General features: G+C 41.2%; 1 protein-coding gene across 2 annotated transcripts in view; it reads left to right on the top strand.

The window, feature by feature from the left end:
• The first annotated feature begins 462 nt into the window (after positions 1-462).
• Positions 463-19765, top strand: part of PKIG (cAMP-dependent protein kinase inhibitor gamma) — a 104334-nt gene continuing 85031 nt past the window's right edge. Inside the window, exon 1 of one of the 2 annotated variants that reach the window (XM_060078635.1) lies at positions 463-568. The gene's annotated coding sequence lies outside the window, so the exon portion shown is untranslated. The remainder of the gene's footprint in view (positions 569-19765) is intronic. The other variant, XM_060078636.1, reaches the window with a different exon arrangement.

Raw genomic sequence — 19765 nt, 5'->3', positions numbered from 1 at the left:
TTGTTCTGTTTTTTTAAAAAAAATTCTTTGTCCCACCACCGTTTTGGAAATTAAAGAGGGAGAGGCATGTGCCACCCTTCCCACATCAGTTTTCACGTCTTTAAATATTCCCAGTCTAGCAAGCTTCCGCCTGCGGCTCCGTCATCTCCCGGAATACTCTCCATCTCAGGTGACAGAGAGTGAAACTGAGGCACAGGCAGGATACGAAGCCCAAGTTCTCCCCCGGCCTGGCTGTCCCCCTTTTCCCCAAAGTTTCCTTCCTTCTCCCGTTCCTTCGGGCCAACTTTGAGGCTGCAAACCCCTACCCTAGTCCCCCCTCCGCTCCGGACCCGGACTTCCGCCCGCTTTCCCCTCCTCCGCCTGCTTTTCCCTCCTCCGCCCGCTAGGGGGCTGCGGAAGGGGCCGCAAGGCCTCCTGGTCCCTTCCGAGCCGCCGTAGCGCGAGCCACGGGAGTTCGGCAGCTCCGGTCGCCAAGGCAACAGGCTTCGCTGCGCTCGGCGGGCGCCAGGCAGCCCGGGGGAGGCGCTGCGGGCCAGCGGCCCGTGCTCGGCTGGCGGCGGGACGGCAGGTGAGCAGAGGCCGGGCGGGCAGTCGCGGTCCTTACGCGCGGTTCCCGGCGTCGACTCGTCTCAGCGGGCGAGGGGCTGGGCCGCTGGGGACTCCCGGGAAGGAGACGGGGCCTGACCTTTATCCGCTCCCCCCACCCTTGGCGCCGGCGCTGCGCCCCCTCTTGCCCTTTAACCCCGTCCTGCGCTTTGGTCTGTTTCTTATGTTTGGGGGCCATTGGCGTGATACGAAAGTTTTTTTTTTTTTTTAAGCTCTTCTTATTTGGGGTCGAGGAATAACTCAGAATTGCAGAAAATGTGCGTCTGTGCGACTCTTGTGGGGCCAGAGAGGATTCACTTCTTTGTCCATCAGTTTTCCCATCTGCAGAATGGGGATAATGATAGCACCTATCTTAGAAGCTTATTACAAAGCAAATAATATATTTCAAATCCTTGCAGGTAAGCCTTGGGAGCTTTCGTTGTTACTACTACTACTCCAAGGAGGTCCATCATTGAGCATGTGTTGTGTATCAGGGCCTGGGCTAATTGCCAGGGGTAAAAAAGTGAATGAGACATCTTGTCCTCGGGGAACTCCACAGGTTTAAGGTATAAATAGGAACTCATTGTGATTCCAGCTATGATTTTGGACATACAGGGGACTGTGAATGCACAGAGAAGGCAGTTAACCCAGATTTCCGGAGATGAGGTTGGGGAGGATGGTCAAAGAGAGTTTCCAAAAGAAGATGACTTCCAAAATGAGACATGAAGGCTGCCTCTGTATTGGCCGGAAGATGAAGCTGGTGGAGTGCATAGTGTTCTAGGCAGAGAGAACGGCCAGTGCAAGGTCTTGGGGAGAGAGTGCAGGCTTCTTGGGCATCTGCAGGGATTTCATAGCTGTTTGGAGACAGATTCCGGGAAGTGGAAGTGATCTGGCTCGGTGTGTTTGAGAGATAAGCAGGTGCTCTTCATATAGGAGAAAGACTTTACTTGTATCTCCTCCTGAGTTTGGACTTTGTCATGGGCGTTAGTGGGGAGCACCAAAGGATTTAAGTCAGGCAGTGAGTGTGTGTTGTGTGATCAGAGGTATGGTTTTCAAAAGGTCAGGACTTTTTTTGTTCTTTCTTGGTCTCATCACTTCTCCAGTCTGTTTTTCACATTGCAGCTATTCATTTATGGGGATTCAAAAAAAATTAACTGAGCACCTGTTATGAGCCAGGCACTGTGTAAGTAGTAAGGAATCAGGTTCTTGCCCTCATGGCATGTATTCCAGACATTAAAGGTACATTCATGGAGACAAAAGCAGTCCCGTACAACTGGAACTGAATCAGTATTGGAAGAGACCCATTCAGAGAGTTTTTTCTTTTGAAGGCCCAGGTCATTCAGGGCCACTATCTTGTACACTCTAGGCAGAACCATTCACTTAGAACTACACCAAGAAGAAATGGCCAGAGAAGTGGGAGGAAAACTAGGAGAGTGTAGTAACGAAAGCCCAAGGAAGAGGTCCACTTTGCTGGATGCTGCTGAGATTTCAAGTAAAAGAAGTTAAACGTTAAAAATGTGCCTTTTGCATAAGTAAATATAGAGGTCACTGAAGACCCAGTTGAGCAGATTTGGTGAAATTATGGGGGTGGAATCTATAATATCGGCAGGTTCCAAAGGTTCAATGTAATATGTCAGTGGGATGAGGAGAGAGTGGGATGTGAGAAAGTAAAGGCAAAGTGTAGGCAGCTCCAAGAAGTTTGGCTGTGAAGAGAAGCAAGAAGGCTGAAGAGCAATTGGGGAATCAGGTGAAGTCGTTTTAAGCAGGAGAGAGACAACAAGCAGATTTAAATGCTGATGGCAAACAGCCAGTAGTGAGGGAGAGACTGAGAAAATACAGGAGATGAAGGGGACAATCAATGGCACAGCTTTCCAGCAAATGTGAGAGTGGATGCGGCCCACAGCACAGATCCTTTACAAAGAGTCTGATGACAGCGTTTTTGTTTTGTTTTGTTTAGTTTTGGAGACGTGGGAAGCAAGGTAATTGCCGAAAAGGAGCACACCTGTGTAACGCAACCAGAAGAAATAAATAAAAGATGTAAGCATGGAGAGAAAGTTCTATTTTCTTTCTCAACAGATAGGAGACATTTATTGAACTAACATTGTGTTAAGCACTCTCCATGAAGTCTCAGTTGAAAACGTGATCTTTACATCAACCCTGGGAGATAGCCTCTAGTGTAATTCCCAGCTGATGGATGAGGAAATGGAGGTAAAAAAATGCTTAGCCAAGGTCACACAGGATTTGAATCCGGGCCTGCCTGAGCCAGAGCTTTTGCTCTTAATCGCTACCTAAATGATACGATTGTCTGCCTATGATATGATTATCTGCTGAGAAAATTCAAGAGAATTGAGTTAAAAATAAGCAAGCTACAAGAGAGACAAAAAGCAATAGTAAGAAAATGGAATTGTAGGTGAAATGACAATAGCAACATGAAAAATAAATACCTAGAAATAAACTTTAAAATAAATGTGCCTAGCTAGTCAGATAGAATAAGAACTGGCTGGAGGTTTGGAGGTATGGGTCAAGATGGGTGCTTGTGTGAAGAGGAGGTATTTTTGCCTTGGGAAAATCAGGGTATGGATACCAGAAAAAAAGGCATGTAAAAAAAACCAGATGTCTGTTATGGACATGATGAGAAAATATGCAAAGGTGTTGACTGTGATGTTCTTATAATACTGAAAAACTGAAAACCGACTGGTTAAATCATGATGCAGTTATATGATGGGTACTATCAGCTGTTAAAAAAGGAGGTGGGAGGGCTTCCCTGGTGGCGCAGTGGTTGAGAGTCCGCCTGCCGATGCAGGGGACATGGGTTCGTGCCCCGGTCTGGGAGGATCCCACATGCCGCGGAGCGGCTGGGCCTGTGAGCCATGGCCGCTGGACCTGCGCGTCCGGAGCCTGTGCTCCACAATGGGAGAGGCCACAACAGTGAGAGGCCCACGTACCGAAAAAAAAAAAAAAAAAAAGGAGGTGGGAGCCATATATATGAGAAGATGTTTACCATATGGTTAGGTGTGAAAAACAAATTACAGTATGTTTCTATTTTTGTTTTCTTTAAGTGTATACATACATATTTATAGGAAAAATGTCTAGAAAGATGAGTTGTTTAAAACAATTTTTTATTTTTAATTGTGGTCAAATACCCATAAATTTATCATAACCGTTTTTAAGTGTTAAGGATATTCACAGCGTTGTGCAGTCAACCTCCAGAACTTTTTCATCTTGCGGAACTGAAACTTTATACCCATTAAAACAACTCCACGTTTCCCCCTCCCCCTAGCTCCTGGCAATCGCCATTCTACTTTCTGTTTCTATGGATTTGGCTACTCTGGATACTTCATATAAGTGGAATCATACAATATTTGTCTTTTTGCGATTGGTTTTTTTTCACTTAACATCATGTCCTCAGGGTTCGTGTATGTTGTAGCATGTGTCAGAATTTCCTTCCTTTTTAAGGCTAAATAATATTCCATGTGTGGATATACACATTTTGTACCTACATTGTATTTATGAACACATTTTGTTTATCCATTCCATAGATGGACATTTGCGTTGCTTCCCCCTTTTGGCTATTTTGAATAATGCTGCTACATGAACATGAATGTGCCAGAAAGATAAGTTCTTTATATCTGTGTCGTGAGATCACACGACATTATTCCTTTCTTTATTGCCTTATTTTTCTTTTTTATGAGCATGAATGACTTTCATAATTGGAAAAAGCAATAAGGATATATCCTATTTGGGGAGATGGGGGAGTAAACGTTAAAAAAAAAAAGGGCCTGGTCTAGGGCAGTGGCAGCAGGAATGGAATGGAGTGGGCAGATTTGAGAGACGTTTCAGGAGAATCAACAGGATTTGACAACTAAGAGGTAAGGGAGAAAGGAGTGGAGGATGAAGCCTTGGGGGCCTGTGGGGAGAAGGGGCTTAGACTAGGGGAGGAGGGAGGAAATAAGGCTGGAGAGCCACCTGAGCCTTTTTGTTCAGGAGTTTGGACTCTTTCCTAAAAGCAGAGGGAAACCATTGAAAGGAAGGGAAATGGCTTAATCAGATTCGCATTATAGAAAGATCACCCTGGCTCCCACCAACCCATTCTGCAAGCTGAAGCCAGATAGTGACAGATTTCCCTTTGTGTACTTAGACTTGAACCTTTGTTAATTTCCTTTTATTTGAGATGAAGCATTAATGCTGGAAGATGCAAATCTATTCTTCTCAAAGCACCTGGAATATTTTAAAGTCCTATTTAGATTACCTTGATTCCTAATTGCATTCAGTTTTATCTTAACACAGTCTGCTGAAAATTACTTTCTACCTTTAGCAGGGGAAATATAATTGGGAAAGTAAACAAGAAATATAAACAACTGAAGTTAGAGACTTTCAGTTTCTTTTAATAGATTTTATTTATTTATTTTTGGCTGCGTTGGGTCTTCGGTGCTGTGTGCAGCCTTTCTCTAGTTGCGGCGAGCGGGGGCTACTCTTCATTGCGGTGCGCAGGCTTCTCATTGCAATGGCTTCTCTTGTTGCAGAGCACAGGCTCTAGGCGCACAAGCTTCAGTAGTTGTGGCAGGCGGGCTTCAGTACTTGTGGCTCGCGGGCTCTAGAGCGCAGGCTCGGTAGTTGTGGCGCCCGGGCTTAGTTACTCCGCGGCATGTGGGGTCTTCCCGGACCAGGGCTCGAACCCATGTCTCCTACGTTGGCAGGTGGATTCTTAACCACTGTGCCACCAGGGAAGCCGTAGGACCTGCAATTGATTGCAGTATCTTTGACACTCTCCTTTGGGGAGAAAGGGGCCAGTGAAGTAAACAGTGTCTTATTAAAGGGTTACTACAAAACAAAAATTGTTGAGAGTTCAAATGGATTCAGCTTATTACCTATCTCTACTTCCACAAACCTGTAATGTGTCTCTGCTTCCAGAGCATTGCAGAGAGGGAATTAACTATCGTGCTGATGTTCTTAAGCGTTTTGCAGTTTGAGAGCTGCATGTCCAAAAGAGGTGAACCCATGATCTCATTTCATTCCTCCCAGTAACTCTTAAATAGGGATTATCATTTCTGTTTTCAGATGAGGAAATTGAAGATCAAAGGATTTAAGAAACCTCCCAGCTCCTATATCTAATGAATTCTGGAGTTTGAATCCAGGTTTTCTGATTTTCTTTTTATATTATAGCTTCTTATTATGGAAAGTTTTAAACATATACAAAAGTACAAAAGATAGTATAATACCTTATATCCCAGCTTCAACAGATACCAACATATGGTCAGTTTTATTTGATCTATAGCCCCCACTCCCTCCCCACCTTAGGTTATATTAAAGCAAATCTTAAACATCATATCATTTCATCTATAAATACTTTAATACACATCTAAGAGGTAAGGATTTTTTTCACCCCCTTTTCCCCCCTATAATCACACCTAAGAAAATGAACATAGTAATTCCTAAATATTACCTAGTATCCGTTTGGTATTCAGTTTCCTCAGTTATCTCATAAATGTCTTTTTACAGTTGGTTTGTTTGAATTGGGATCCAAACAAGGACCACCTATTACATCTGGGTGATAGTCTCATAAATCTTTGAATCTATAGCAATTTCGTCTCTTCTTCCCCCCCGCCCTTGCCTTTTATTTGTTGAAAAATCAGGTCATTTGTCCTGTACAACTACTTTGGATTTGGCTGGTTATATCCCTTTAATGTGTTCCTCCATTCCCTTTATTTTTTTGTCCATTGCTTTATGGGTGGTGCTGTGTATCATATCAGCAGGCAGTAAAGGCTGGCTCTCACCTTGTGTGATATTAAGATTGATCATTGGGTTCTGGTGTTTGTTGGCACGACCCCTTCAATGTAAGTTTCTCATTAGCCTTTCACAGAATGGTTTTAGCAGCTGTTAATTATCATTGCCAAGATCTATTTCATTAGGGGTTGCAAAATGAATACAGGTTTTCTGATGCCAAGTCATGTGCTCTGTTAAATCCCACTGTCTCCTGATTAAAGGAAACCTTTGCACAGCTGTCATGTATTTTCCCCTCTGGTAGGTGGAGAAAATTCCCTCAATTAATAATTCAGCTTCATATATATTTTTTAAGAAAACAGAGCCTGTATGTTCTGTCCAATACTGGTTACTTGCAACATTGCTTTCCTGGGTTGGTCTTATGTGCTGGCAAAACCACACTGTGAAGGGCTGCTTGTACCAGTGCTTTTCAAACCGTAGGTTGTTACCTACAGTAGGTTGGGAATTAGTAGGTAGAGGAATTATTTGGGAGAGGAGTTCCAGCATTTTTTTTTTTAGTGGGAAAAAAACCCCAATAGAACAGAAAAAAGATTATATCTCATATATTAAGAATAAGCTTTCTTTTGTAAAACTTTTTTTCAGCCCTTTTTATGTATGTGTAAGCCAGTGGTATAAAATGTATTCCACATTGCAGTCATGTTCAAAACCATATTGTTCCAGTGTTCAGATGACCACCCTGAGATGTAGCAAATTTCTCAGCCAAGGATTCAATTATGTTCAAATCTACTACTTACAAAATAGTGCAGTACATTGATCCATTTTAGAATGTCATTTAAAAGATTTTTTGGGTGACCGCCAGTTAACCAAAATTACATTACCCCCAATAACCTAATCCTCTGCTATTCCAGTTGGATTGAATACATGGAGAAATGTGAACTCTCCAGGGATTTTCATATATAGATACTTTCGATTCTCTGTTACCCTTGAGGTGGGGTAGATGATTTCAGCCAGCACTGACATCATTGAAAGCATGCTGGAGTCTCATCAGTTGAGTCTCAACTCGTGAGCTGGTTGGGAAGAGGAGAGAAGTCAGGACTGGGCGGGTGGAGAAACTGACTCAGCCTCTTGGCTGGCTTCTGGGGCATGGGAGTGGGGTGAGGGCAGCCATTCCTCCCAGGCTCACAGTGGTAACAGAAGAAGTCCTAATATTGTTCCTGCCCTGATTCGGATTGGCTAGGACATGAGTGGGTGGGGTATTTACTGACACCAGCCACAGAGGCCTAGGAAATGCAGATGTTGCACTATGGCGTGCAGTTAACATTTTAAAGCTATGAAGACTGGAATCAGAGAGTGTCTGTTGCTCAGAATCAACCAGTAAATGCGGGAGCAAAGGTTCAAGGCTTTACCATATTCTGAATATTGTAATATTCTGAATAAATGTATGGCGTTGAGTAAGTTCTTTAATAATAGTACCTACTGCATACAATTGTTCTAAGGATTGACTATGTAGTTAAAGCACTTAACATAGTGCCTGTTCATGGGAACCCTTCAGTAAATATTAGCTGCTATTATTATTTTTCTTCTTTCTTTTTTGATAATGAACTTAATTTAACCTCTTATTGATTAAATGATTAAAACAGTATTAGAAGGATTTTTTAAGTATGAGATATAATTGACATATAACATTGTATCAGTTTTAGGTGTGCAACGTAATGATTTGATATATGTATGTATTATGAAACGATTAACCACAAGTGTAGTTAACAAACATCACCGGACATAGTTACAATTTTTTTTGTTTTTCTTGTAATGAAAACTTTTAAGATTTACTCTCAGCAAATTTCAAATATACAAATACGTTATTTTTACTACTCACCATGCTATACATTATATCCCCAGGACTTATTAGTCTTATAACTGGAAGTTTGTACCTTTTGATTACCTTCACCCATTTCACCTATCTACCCCTGCCCTGACCCCTGCCACCTGTCTCTGGCAACTGGCAACCACCAGTCTGTTCTCTGTTTCTATGAGTTTGGTTTCCTTTTTGGATTCCACATATAAGTGAGATCATACAGTATTTGTCTTCTGTCTGACTTATTTCACTTAGCATAATGCCCTCAAGATTCATCCATGTTTTTTGTTTTGTTTTTGTTTTTAGTTTTTGCTTTATAACAAAGTGAATCGGCTATACATATACATATATCCCCATATCTCCTCCCTCTTGCATCTCCTTCCCACCCTCCCTATCCCACCCCTCTAGGTGGTCACAAAGCACCGAGCTGATGAGCTGATCTCCCTGTGTTAGGCAGCTGCTTCCCACTAGCTATCTATTTTACATTTGGGAGTGTATATATGTCCATGCCACAGTCTCACTTCTTCCCAGCTTACCCTTCCCCCTCCCGGTGTCTTCAAGTCCATTTTCTACATCTGCATCTTTATTCCTGTCCTGCTCTAGGCTCTTCAGAACCATTTTCTTTTTTTTTTTTAGATTCCATGTATATGTGTTAGCATACGGTATTTGTTTTTCTCTTTCTGACTTACTTCACTCTGTAATCCATGTTGTTTTAAATGACAGTATTTCCTTTTTATGGCTGACTAGTATTTCATTGTGTGTGTGTGTATATATATATACACACACCATATTTTCTTTATCCGTTCATCTGTCGATGGACACTTAGGTTGTTTCCATGTCTTGGCTATTGTAAATAATGCTGCCGTGAACATGGGGATGCAGATCATTTTCCAAGACAGAGATTTCATTTCCTTTGGGCAAATACCCAGAAGTGGAATTGCTGGGTCATATGGTAGTTCTGTTTTTAATTTTTTGAGAAACTTCCACGCTGCTTTCCATAGTGGCTACACCAATTTACATTCCCACCAACAGTGCCCAAGGGTTCCCATTTTTCCACGTCCCTGTCAGCACTTGTAATTCGTTGTCTTTTTGAGAAAAGCCATCTTAACGAGTGTGAGGTGATATCACTGTGGTTTTGATTTGCATTTCCCTGATGATTAGTGATGTTGAGCACCTTTTCAGGTACCTATTGGCCATTTGTATGTCTTCTTTGGAAAAATGTCTATTCAAGTCCTCTGACCGTTTTTTAAGTCGGATTGTTTGTTTTTCTTTGCATTGCATGAGTTCTTTATATATCTTGGAAATTAACCCCTTATCAGGTATGTGATTTGCAAATATTTTCTCCCATTCTGTAGGTTGCTTTTTCATTTTTTTTGATGGTTTCCGTTGCTGTACAGAAGCTTTTCAGTGTGATGTAGTCCCACATGTTTATTTTTGCTTTTGTTGCCTTTGCATTTGGTGTCAGATCCAGTCTTTGCCAAGACTGATGTCAAGGAGGTTACCCCCCCACCTTGTTTTCTTCTAGGAGTTTTATGCTTTCAGGTCTTACGTTCAAGTCTTTAATCCATTTTGAGTTGATTTTTGTATATGGTGTAAGAAGTGGTCAAGGTTTATTCTTCTGCATGTGGCTGCCCAGTTTTCCCAACACTGTGGAAGTCACGATCTTTTTTCTATTGTATATTCTTGACTCCTTTGAATAAAATTAATTGACCATATACGTGTGGGTTTATTTCTGGGCATTTTTTCAACTCAATTCTCTTCCGTTGATCTATGTGTCTATTATTTCTGAACTATGTTTCACAGTGTTGATTGGTTAAGCTTCCTGCTACGCCCTGCTCAGTTTCATTTTTCAGCTGCTGCCTTTGCTTCCATATGGACTGGTGGCACACCCCTCTTACTGAAAAAATGATTCCTTTGGTTTGAGACAGCTAATAGCTGCCAATATTAGAGAGATTAGCACCTAGTTGAGTGGCTCTGAAAATGGTAGGATTTGGGGGAGATATATAGGCAGATGATACCTTGTAAACAAAGAAACAGACCAAATGTTTCTTTTTTGTTTTTAATTTAATTTTTACTTGTATCAGAGTAATTCTATGCTGTAACATTCTCTATTTGGGCATCTCAACTGCCTGGAGAATGAAGGTTTCATATACAAATGTCATTTAAAAATATAACTTCTAAGTTTTCATAAACAATTTATTATGAGACTGTTTAGTCGTATATGAGGCAGATTGGGGTGATTTTTTTTTAAAGTGATTCTCTGTAGCCAGTGTACTTCTAGGACTAGACTGTGTTTCTGTTTGAACTCTGGTACCAAAGCCTAGCATTCTACTGCTTACTGATTGTATTTTGCTGCCTAAGAAAATAAATACTATATATATTATAAGTTAGTTTATCTGCAACGTAATACCTGTTTCCTTGTGGGTTTTTTTTTTTTTTTTTTTTTTTTTGCGGTACGCGGGCCTCTCACTGTTGTGGCCTCTCCCGCTGCGGAGCACAGGCTCTGGACGCGCAGGCTCAGCGGCCATGGCTCACGGGCCCAGCCGCTCCGCGGCATGTGGGACCTTCCCGGACCGGGGCACGAACCCGTGTCCCCTGCATCGGCAGGCGGACTCTCAACCACTGCGCCACCAGGGAAGCCCTCCTTGTGGTTTTTAAGTTAAAATCTGAGGCATTAGATCTTTTCAGTTTAGGTTCTTTTCTTATGGATAATCTATTCAAGCTGAAGGCACTATGATTGAAAGTGCCTTCTGAAACTTAATTAAAATGATATTTCCAGAGAGGCTCCTAAAAATGGTGTAGCTTTCCTATGGCCTCAGAGCCATTGGTCTCTTTCAGGCATTATTTTGAAAATGTTAGAACTTGTAGGAATGCAGAGTTGTATAGCAGGAAGAACAAGACCTTGGATTTCAGGCAGATCAGGGTGACCTCGGGCAAGGTCTTGTAGTCTTGGTTTCCTCATCTGTGAAATATCTTATGAGGTCCTTTGAGAGTTAACCATTATAAAATGAGACCACTACAAGGGGCTTATTAAATGTGAGTTATCTTCTTTTCTCCCATTCCCAATTCCACAAGCCTACCTGCTATGTGCTTCTACTTACCACCAACAGGAAACTTGAAAAAGAAGAGTTGGTTATCTAATCCGAATTTGCAACATAAATTAAACATATGTAATTATATTGCTTTCTTGTGTGCATAGGGTTTAACATTCAATGGTTCTTGATAATCTCTGCTTGTTGTATGTGGTATGTATGGCGATCTTTTCCAAACCAAAAAGTTGGGACTTGTGTTCTGATGAGTATAGTATACTTAGAGGGTCAAGAGAACAGAATATTTTAAAAATAGTGCAGTCTCACGGAAATCATAGATGTGTTCTTATGTGTCCAAAGGAAGCAGTACAAAGGCATGGTTAGGAGGCATTGGAGTCCTTTGGACATGAGTTCAAATCTTGGCCCTTTCTACTTTCTTCTACAAGTTACTTAACCTTTCTTTCTTTTTTTAATGTTTGAAAAATGTTTTATTTTGCTTGATAACTGTAGAAGAGCCCTTATTGTGATTAGCATGTGAATAGGAGGATCATCTTTTTTTTTAATTTTAACTTTTAATTTTTTTATTGAATGAGTTTCTAAAAATTCTATAATGCTTTATAATTTTCAAAAGTTTCACAAACATTATTTTATATAATTTCATAATAACCCTTTTCCCCCTACCCCTGTATTGCGCCTCCCCCTTCCCTCTCCCCACTGGTAACCACTAGTTTGTTCTCTGTACCTGTGAGTTTGCTTCGTTTTTTACTTAACCTTTCTTTCTAAGCTTCAGCATTTCCTCACTTGTAATATGGATGTAATGAGAGTTCCTCATCTCTTGTGAGGATTGCATGAGATAAAGGGCTCAGCACAGGGTCTGGCAGGTAGTAAGTACTTGACATTATCTGCCAACTGTTAGGATTATTATAAGACCTTTGAAACATGTGCACTTATTTAGTAACCTTCTTTGGAAAAGCCTGTAGAAGAACAAAAAGTTCTAAATAACTCAGTATTTGGTAACTTACTGTATAATAACTTCTTTATCAGGCCTGTATGGAAAAGGCACAGAAATATTAAAGACCCAGTGCCCAACTTTGCATGCCCCTTGGGAAGACCTCACTTATTTGCCTTTTTCACAACATTTGAATAACACTTAGCACCTAGTCGATTGCCTCTAAGATGATCTTTCTAGAGTGTGGATATTTTTTGGCTCACATAACTTGTACTTGCCCCAGAAGTAGGACAGAATTCAGCATTAACGTAATCCACTGTCTCAGGCTGCTTGCCCTGTGGATCTCTTGGTTGTGTCCTCCCTGGGGTGTTGGCTTCATCCTCAGGCCAGCAGCAAAATATGGGCAGCAGTTCTGGGCCCCAGATCCATGTACGGCACCTACCAAAGCAGTAGAAAGATTCTTACTTCCTCTGTTCTCCTAAGAATGAGAATTTTCTCAGAACCCCCCACCCCCCATACTAATCCTACAATGTCATTGGCCTGAATTGGGTCATGTGCCCATTCCTGAACCGCTTCCTGTCACCAGGGCAACGCAGTGCCTTATTGGCTTCGGCCTGGTTCTTAAACAAGTTATTTACAAGGGGGATGAAATTATCTTTAGGCCAACCAGGAACAGAATTGCGTGTCTGTTAGGAAGAAAGTTTTTCTGTGACTAGGAGGAATGGACACTGAGTAGATTGGTCAGCTAGGATTTGCATTGGCTGCTGATAACAAGGCTTTAAATAAGACGAGTTATTTATTTTTCTTTCAAAAAACATTAAGTCCGAAATAGGCAATCTGTTGCTGGCATGGCAGTGCCACAGTGCCACAGTCTAGCTTTTTCTCTCTTTCTGCTTCACCATCCTTATCACATGGCTGGCACTATCATGGTCACCTTGTGGTCACAAGTGGGCTTCTGGCTCTCTAACCAAACAGTCCTTCCTTGAAGCAGGAAGAAGTAGGAGAAGGGAGGGCAAAGGACACCCTTTCAAGTACCAGAAGTCCCAGCCAGCACATACAGGTTACATCTCATTATCCATTTATATCTGTGAAGGAGGCTGGTGAATGTCGTTTCTTCGCTGGACAAGTCGCTGTTCCCAGCAGCAGAGGAATTCTCTTGCTGTGGAAGAGAGAGAAAATGGCTATAGATCTGGCAACGTACGGTGCCCACCACGCAGCCAACCGTGTCCTCCATACCCTCCATTTGGAGGAAACCACAGTTTTGTATGTGTTTACTGTCTTTCGTTCATGGTTTTTTAATCCAATAATGAGACATACTTGATATAATGTTTTATAATTCATATTTTCCATTTAACCACATCGTGATATATATATATATATATATATCACGATGTGGCCAATATAATTGCAACTAGCCACATGTTACTGTTTAAATTTTAGTTAATTAAAGTTGAATTAAAAATCCAGTTTCTCAATCTCAGTAGCCACATGTGACTGGTGATTACTGACTTAAGCAGCCCAGGTATAAAACATTTCCATCATTGCAGAAAGTTCTGTTGGATGGCACTGCTCTAGAGCACCAGCGCACCGCAGCTCTCTTCCATTTGGTTTTAGGGAGTTTTAGTGGTCCGAGTCGCTAACTGAGAACCAGGCTGCCTGGGTTTGAATTCTCAGTCTGCCATTTACTAGTTGTAAGATCTCCAGCAAGTTACTTAACTTCCCTGTGCCTCAGTTTCCTTATTTGTAAAGTGATGGTCACAGTAGTACTTAGACTGTTATTGCGTAGTAAAGGACTTAATGTACGTAGAGTACTTAGAACAGTGGCTGGCACATACTAGACACATTATAAGTATTTGCCATGATGATGATGATGAGAATCAACAAGAGTCAGTTGGCTTTGCCCCCAAGCCTGTTTATCCCAGTTTTACTTGTTAGTGTAATTACAAAATAATTGTGAGGTAAACTAATGAAAAAAAATGAGGACAAAAAAAAAAAGACATTGCTTTTGTGAAAAATAAGTTGAATGTTTAAAAGACCTGGTAAAAGTGAATGAGCATAAAAAAGTTTTTGTCAGTTTAGAGGTGGAAGAGACCTCTGAAAAGACTGAGAGAAAAAATTCATCAAAATGTAGGATTTTTGCCTTTGGACTACTTCACAAGTAGCTTTCCAGTAAAAACTGGAAATCATTTCCTGGGTGCGGTAATGCAGGAACTTTAATGGCTAGAACTTATTCTCAAAGAAAAAGCCTTGGTCCCTTATCAAGTATTGGCAAATGAACATACAGTTTCAGTGATTCCTCTGTTTGGCTGTTTTTGTTTTTAATGGATTCTACCATTATTAATCCTGATCCCATCAGGGTGAGAGCTTCTATTTTATTTCTTTTTAAATTGTTATGTAGGGATTACTGTGCATCAGTTGAAATGAATGATATCACCAAACCCTGTTGGTGGACATTTATATTATTTTTCAGTTTTTTTGTGTTAGAGATGGTGCGCCGTTGAGCTTCTTTACAGCAAAACCTTCTCCAATCAGTATGTTTTAATCTAAGGACTTGGGAGGAATGCTAGCCCCTTTTTACTGAGAGGCCTGGATTTTGGTCTAGAAATCATTATAATCCCATAAAAGAGGGCATGTGGACATTCCAGTCCTAATTTTGCTTTTGGATTTAGCTCCATTTCTTTTTGTGGGCCACTCGCAGATTTTAGATAATGCTTAGTGTTTAATACACCAAAATGTTTGGACCGTCCTAGAAAAATCAGTGTAATGCAGTTTGTCCTGATGCGACTTCTTTTTCCAATTCACATAGCACTTCGTTTGAACTTTTCTTTTTATTACATTTATCACAAATAGTCCTCCCTTGTAATTACTTTTGCATTCGTTTTGTATCTGCTACTAAACCCTTAGCTTGTTGAGCACAGCAGTCCTTCATTGGACCTTTACATGTCCTAACATACAGGCCCTCAGTTTATGTTCATGGAATGAGTGAATGACTCTGTCACTTTCTATGATTACATAGCCATCTTTCATAATATTTCCTTTGAATTCATTGTTGGTAGATAGTGTTCTATCCTCGTCGATAGCTTAGATTCCATGTGAGAGCAAAGAAATGGTAAATGTTTATAAGGTGACTTTCAAACATAAAGGTAGAGAGAATGGTGTAAAGAAACCCCCATCACATGTCATCTAGCTTCAACAATTAACATTTTAGAGCTAATTTTTTGATTTGGGTAGCGAGAACATGTAGACTTTGTGGTGCCCATTTTGATTTTGTGGGGAAGGAAGCAGGGCATGTATGACGGGCAGCGTGGAGAAAGAGGAGGCTGGTGGCCCAGAGACAAACCTGCCTCCCTCACAGGGTTGTTGTGAGGGTTTCATGAGCTGACCCATGAACAGTGTCAAGAGCAATGCCCAGCACACGGTGAGTGCAACTCAGGTGCTGCCCCTGCTGCCGCCCTGACTGCCATTGCCATTTCTGTCACTGCTGTGTAGCTTGAGGGGGCTGAGTTGGGCGGCTGTGGCACTTAGTAACCTTGGACATCAGACTTTCTGAACTGAAGTTTCTTCATCTGAAAACTAGGAATGCTAATGGCATCCTACCACACAGGGCAGTGGAATCATGCATGTAAATGTGTTCTGGATTAATGAACATGAATCACAATCTTCTGGAGTGGTGTTCTGATCTGGAGGAACTGTGCTCTTTGGAGCTTTTTGGGAGTCAAGCCTGTCCCTCGTATGGACACTTGTTTGGAGACTTCCTGATATCAGTGGGCCCCAGAGTCATTTGTCAGCCTAGCAAATAAACATTATAGCACAATAAGCTTCATTTCCATTTGCAAAATGTTTGTTTCTAAAGCATGAAAACAATTTCACTTTATATAGCTTGTCCGTATTTGCACTGGAAATGAAATACTTAACAACCAAGTTGATAAAGGGACAAAAATAGTTTTTCCTAAGGAACGGTTTGCTGGGGATTAATGTTGGAAAAATTTTGTAGCAGAATCTGTTTCACCATCTTTGAAGTATAAACAGTATCTTCATTTGTCTATATTTTTCCTATAAAACTTTGCTCAACTCTTAATTTAAAATAGCTTTCCCAAAGCCAGAATTCCTCTAAAAAAATCAGTTTTCTTTTAAATGAAGACTATGTTTTAAACACTCTGCTCTCTCCTCAGTACTGCAAAGAATTCTAATTATGCAGAACATTCATCCAAACACCACACACACACACACACACACACACACACACACACACACACACACACACACACACACACACACACACACACACATCTGTCTGAGATAAGAATTAGTAGATACTGTGGGAAGAGAAATGGAATATCCCTGATGGTTATAATAAATTTCTGCAGTGTTTCGACAGGACAATTAACTGTCATGTCTCCTGGGTATGAGGGTTATATAAGTCCAGGTCAGAAAGTCAGTGCCCTAAACTTAAATTCTCAGGAAGACATTCCCTTTTCAAACTACCACTTGCCCTTAGGTTTAACTTTTAAAAAGTTTGATTTTTGTTCTTTCAATTAGTAAAAATTGGGCCTTCTTACCATTTGTAGTTTATAGCGTCTTGAACTTTTATAAACATCTTCATTCAAAGAAACTAACACCCCATTCTGTATCTCCAAATAACAGAAACAAATAAATACAAAATGCAGTTTTAGCTCAAAAAGAGCCAGACCTTAATTCCACTATTTGGCCCCGATGACATATGATCTCTTAGCTTTGTTTCCCATAGCCTGTTCTATTTAAATGTTTTATTACACAGGCTCTTTACTCGATTCTTTTTTCCTGGAATTCCAGTGTATTTTGGTGATACTGCTTTTCAAAAGATCCTGCACAAATCACCTCTGGTAGTCATCTAGCCAGTGTTGTATTAGAAGATATGTCACTTCTAATTTAAATTTTAATTTAAATCTAATTGAAACTTCTAGATTGAGAGGGTTGACAGTAAAAACTTAGGATTTTTATAATTGTGGGAATCCTTTACTTCACTGTGATACATGTTTATGTTTCTTTGATTGAAAAGGACGTTAGAAAGGGGTCTAAATATACTGCTTGGTCCTCCTTGTTAATCATTGAAAAATGAAGTCGGGAGCTAGTTTTAACTTGTGAAGGAACTGGGAGATTTTATCCAGTATCTGAAATGTACCTTGGTTCTTTATGTACTGAAACTTTAGGATTGAATTTTTTTTCTTTCATTTTTGACATATATTGAGCACCTACTGTGTGCTTAGCATTGTGTTGGGTGTCTTACACATATTAGCTCTTTTAATCTTACAGCAGCACTGGTAGGTAGATAGGACTCAAATACCCAGTTGCTTAGGCTGCAGACCTTCTTCCTTGATCTCTTCCACTGTCCTGGCCACACCAGATCCATGTGGTTACATTGCCGTAACAGCAAGTCACACACTGCTACGGCTGCAAACTGAACTGTGACAGTGGTGGCCTGCTTGCTGGTGTCTCTGATTCCCTTCTTGTCCCACTACAAGAGTTATGGTTGGACACGTAAAACTAATACAGTGTTATATGTCAGTTACATCTCAATAAAACTGGAGGGTGAGGAGCAAGTACAGAGAGAAAGGAGGGGGGAAGTTCAATGCTCATAATCAAAGACCTTCCATAGAACTCTGTAGTTGTGCCGTCTGATATGGTAGCTGTTAGCCATACGTGGCTATTCACCTGAAATGTGGCTGGTCCGACCTGAGATGTATTGTACGTAATGGACTTCAAAGACTTAGTACAAAGACCAAGAATATGTCATTAATGATTTTTATGTTGATTACATGTTGAAATGATGATACTTTAAGAAATGCTGGGTTAAATAAAACAGATTATTAAAGTTATTGAAAATGTTTCATGTATGTATACATATTATGTAGGTAAGTACACAGTAACTACATAGTAGCCAGGGTGATTTTTTTTCAGCTTTTTGAGATAATTGTAGATTCATACACTGTTGTAAGAAATAATACAGAGAGATCCCATGTAGCCTTTACCCAGTTTCCCTTAATAATAGATCTCAGCTCAAATGTCACCTCCTCAAGGCAGTCTTCCCTGATTCCTCGAATCTAGCCTGCTGTATCCACTTTCATTCACCTGTCCTATTGCTCTGTTTAATTTTTTTCATAGAATTTGCTTCTGTTTGAAATTATTCTTTTATTTAGTTGCCTTTGGTCCAGTAGAAGGTGAGCTAAAGAGAGTGGGAACCTTGTCTGTTCTATTCATTGCTTTATCTCCTGTGCCTAGAATAGGACACAGACGTAGTAGGCACTTGATAAATACTTCCTGGATGAGGAAGCAGAGTTTCAAAGTAATTGAGTAGGTTGTCTGTGGTCACACAGTAGTAAGTAGTAGAACTGTGACTTGAAGCCACGGGAACAAAGGACCTAAAATAGAGTTGAGTTTGTTCTGTTCAGAGAACAGATAGGACCATGATGCTGGAGGATAGACAATGAGAGGGAGAGTGGTGCGGCTTCAGTAGTCAGGGCTCGGGTTACCTCAGGCTTTGCAGACCAAGATGAGTGTGGATCTCATTCTAAGTACAGTGGGAGGTACTGGAAGGTTCTAAGCAAGGGATCCATATGAACAACATGGTCCAGCTTAGCTCACTGGAATTCTGCTCTGGTGCTGGGACCAAAGTCCTGGTCTGCAGTGATGCTTTTTTTCTCCCTTGCTTTGCCACCATGTGTGTGGTCTCTTGGAGACCACAGCAGGAAAAGGACTCTGGTCCTGTCACCTTCAGAGCATCACCCATTAATCACATTAGTCCTCCCAATAGAGAATTCAGGCAGAATGATGAGTTTGCTGGGAGGAAAAAGAAGACACAGCTCATGCTAGGCTTTGGATATATTCTGGGAGGGTACCAAGTGACACCCCATCAGTACTTCCGTGTGCCCTGGCCTCCGAATGCGCAGACATGCAGCTTGGAAGTTTGGGGACCACCCTCTGCTTTATGTGAGCACGAAAGATATTGTCAAGTGAAGTGTTTTGTATGGGGCACAGCCTTTGGATCATGTTTATATCTGAGGCTGCATTAAAAACAAGGGCAGGGCTTCCCTGGTGGTGCAGTGGTTGGGAGTCTGCCTGCCGATGCAGGAGACGCAGGTTCGTGCCCCGGTCTGGGAAGATCCCACATGCCATGGAGCGGCAGGCCCGTGAGCCATGGCCGCTGAGCCTGCGCGTCCGGAGCCTGTGCTCCGCAACGGGAGAGGCCACAACAGTGAGAGACCCGCGTACCGCAAAAAAATAATAATAATAATAAATAAATAAAAACAGGGGCAGGTTCTTCAGAGAGCAGATGCAGCAGCCTAGGTCGAAGAAAGATTTCATTGTGCATCCATTGCAAGGGACTGTGAGAAGCCTAAGAAAATATATAGCAAAGAAAGGTGTAGCCCTTGTTCTCAAGGAGTTTAAAGTCTGTTTAGATTTACAAATTGAAAGGTAGTTGACACTTCAAGGCAGTCTTATGCTAAGTGTCTGGAAGAAGGACCCCAGAGGAGGACAGCCAAGTGATGGCTGAGCCTGGGAAAGCTCACAAAGGAGCTGGTGCCTGCCCTTAAATGTACACTATTTACTGTATGTTTGCAGATATTTACCTTTCAAGTTTTATTCTCC

This window comes from Mesoplodon densirostris, chromosome 16 (genome assembly GCF_025265405.1).
Source record: "Mesoplodon densirostris isolate mMesDen1 chromosome 16, mMesDen1 primary haplotype, whole genome shotgun sequence".
Classification (NCBI taxonomy): Eukaryota; Metazoa; Chordata; class Mammalia; order Artiodactyla; family Ziphiidae; genus Mesoplodon; species Mesoplodon densirostris.
Note: the sequence above shows the minus strand (reverse complement) of the source record. Positions and strands in the feature narration are given on the sequence as shown.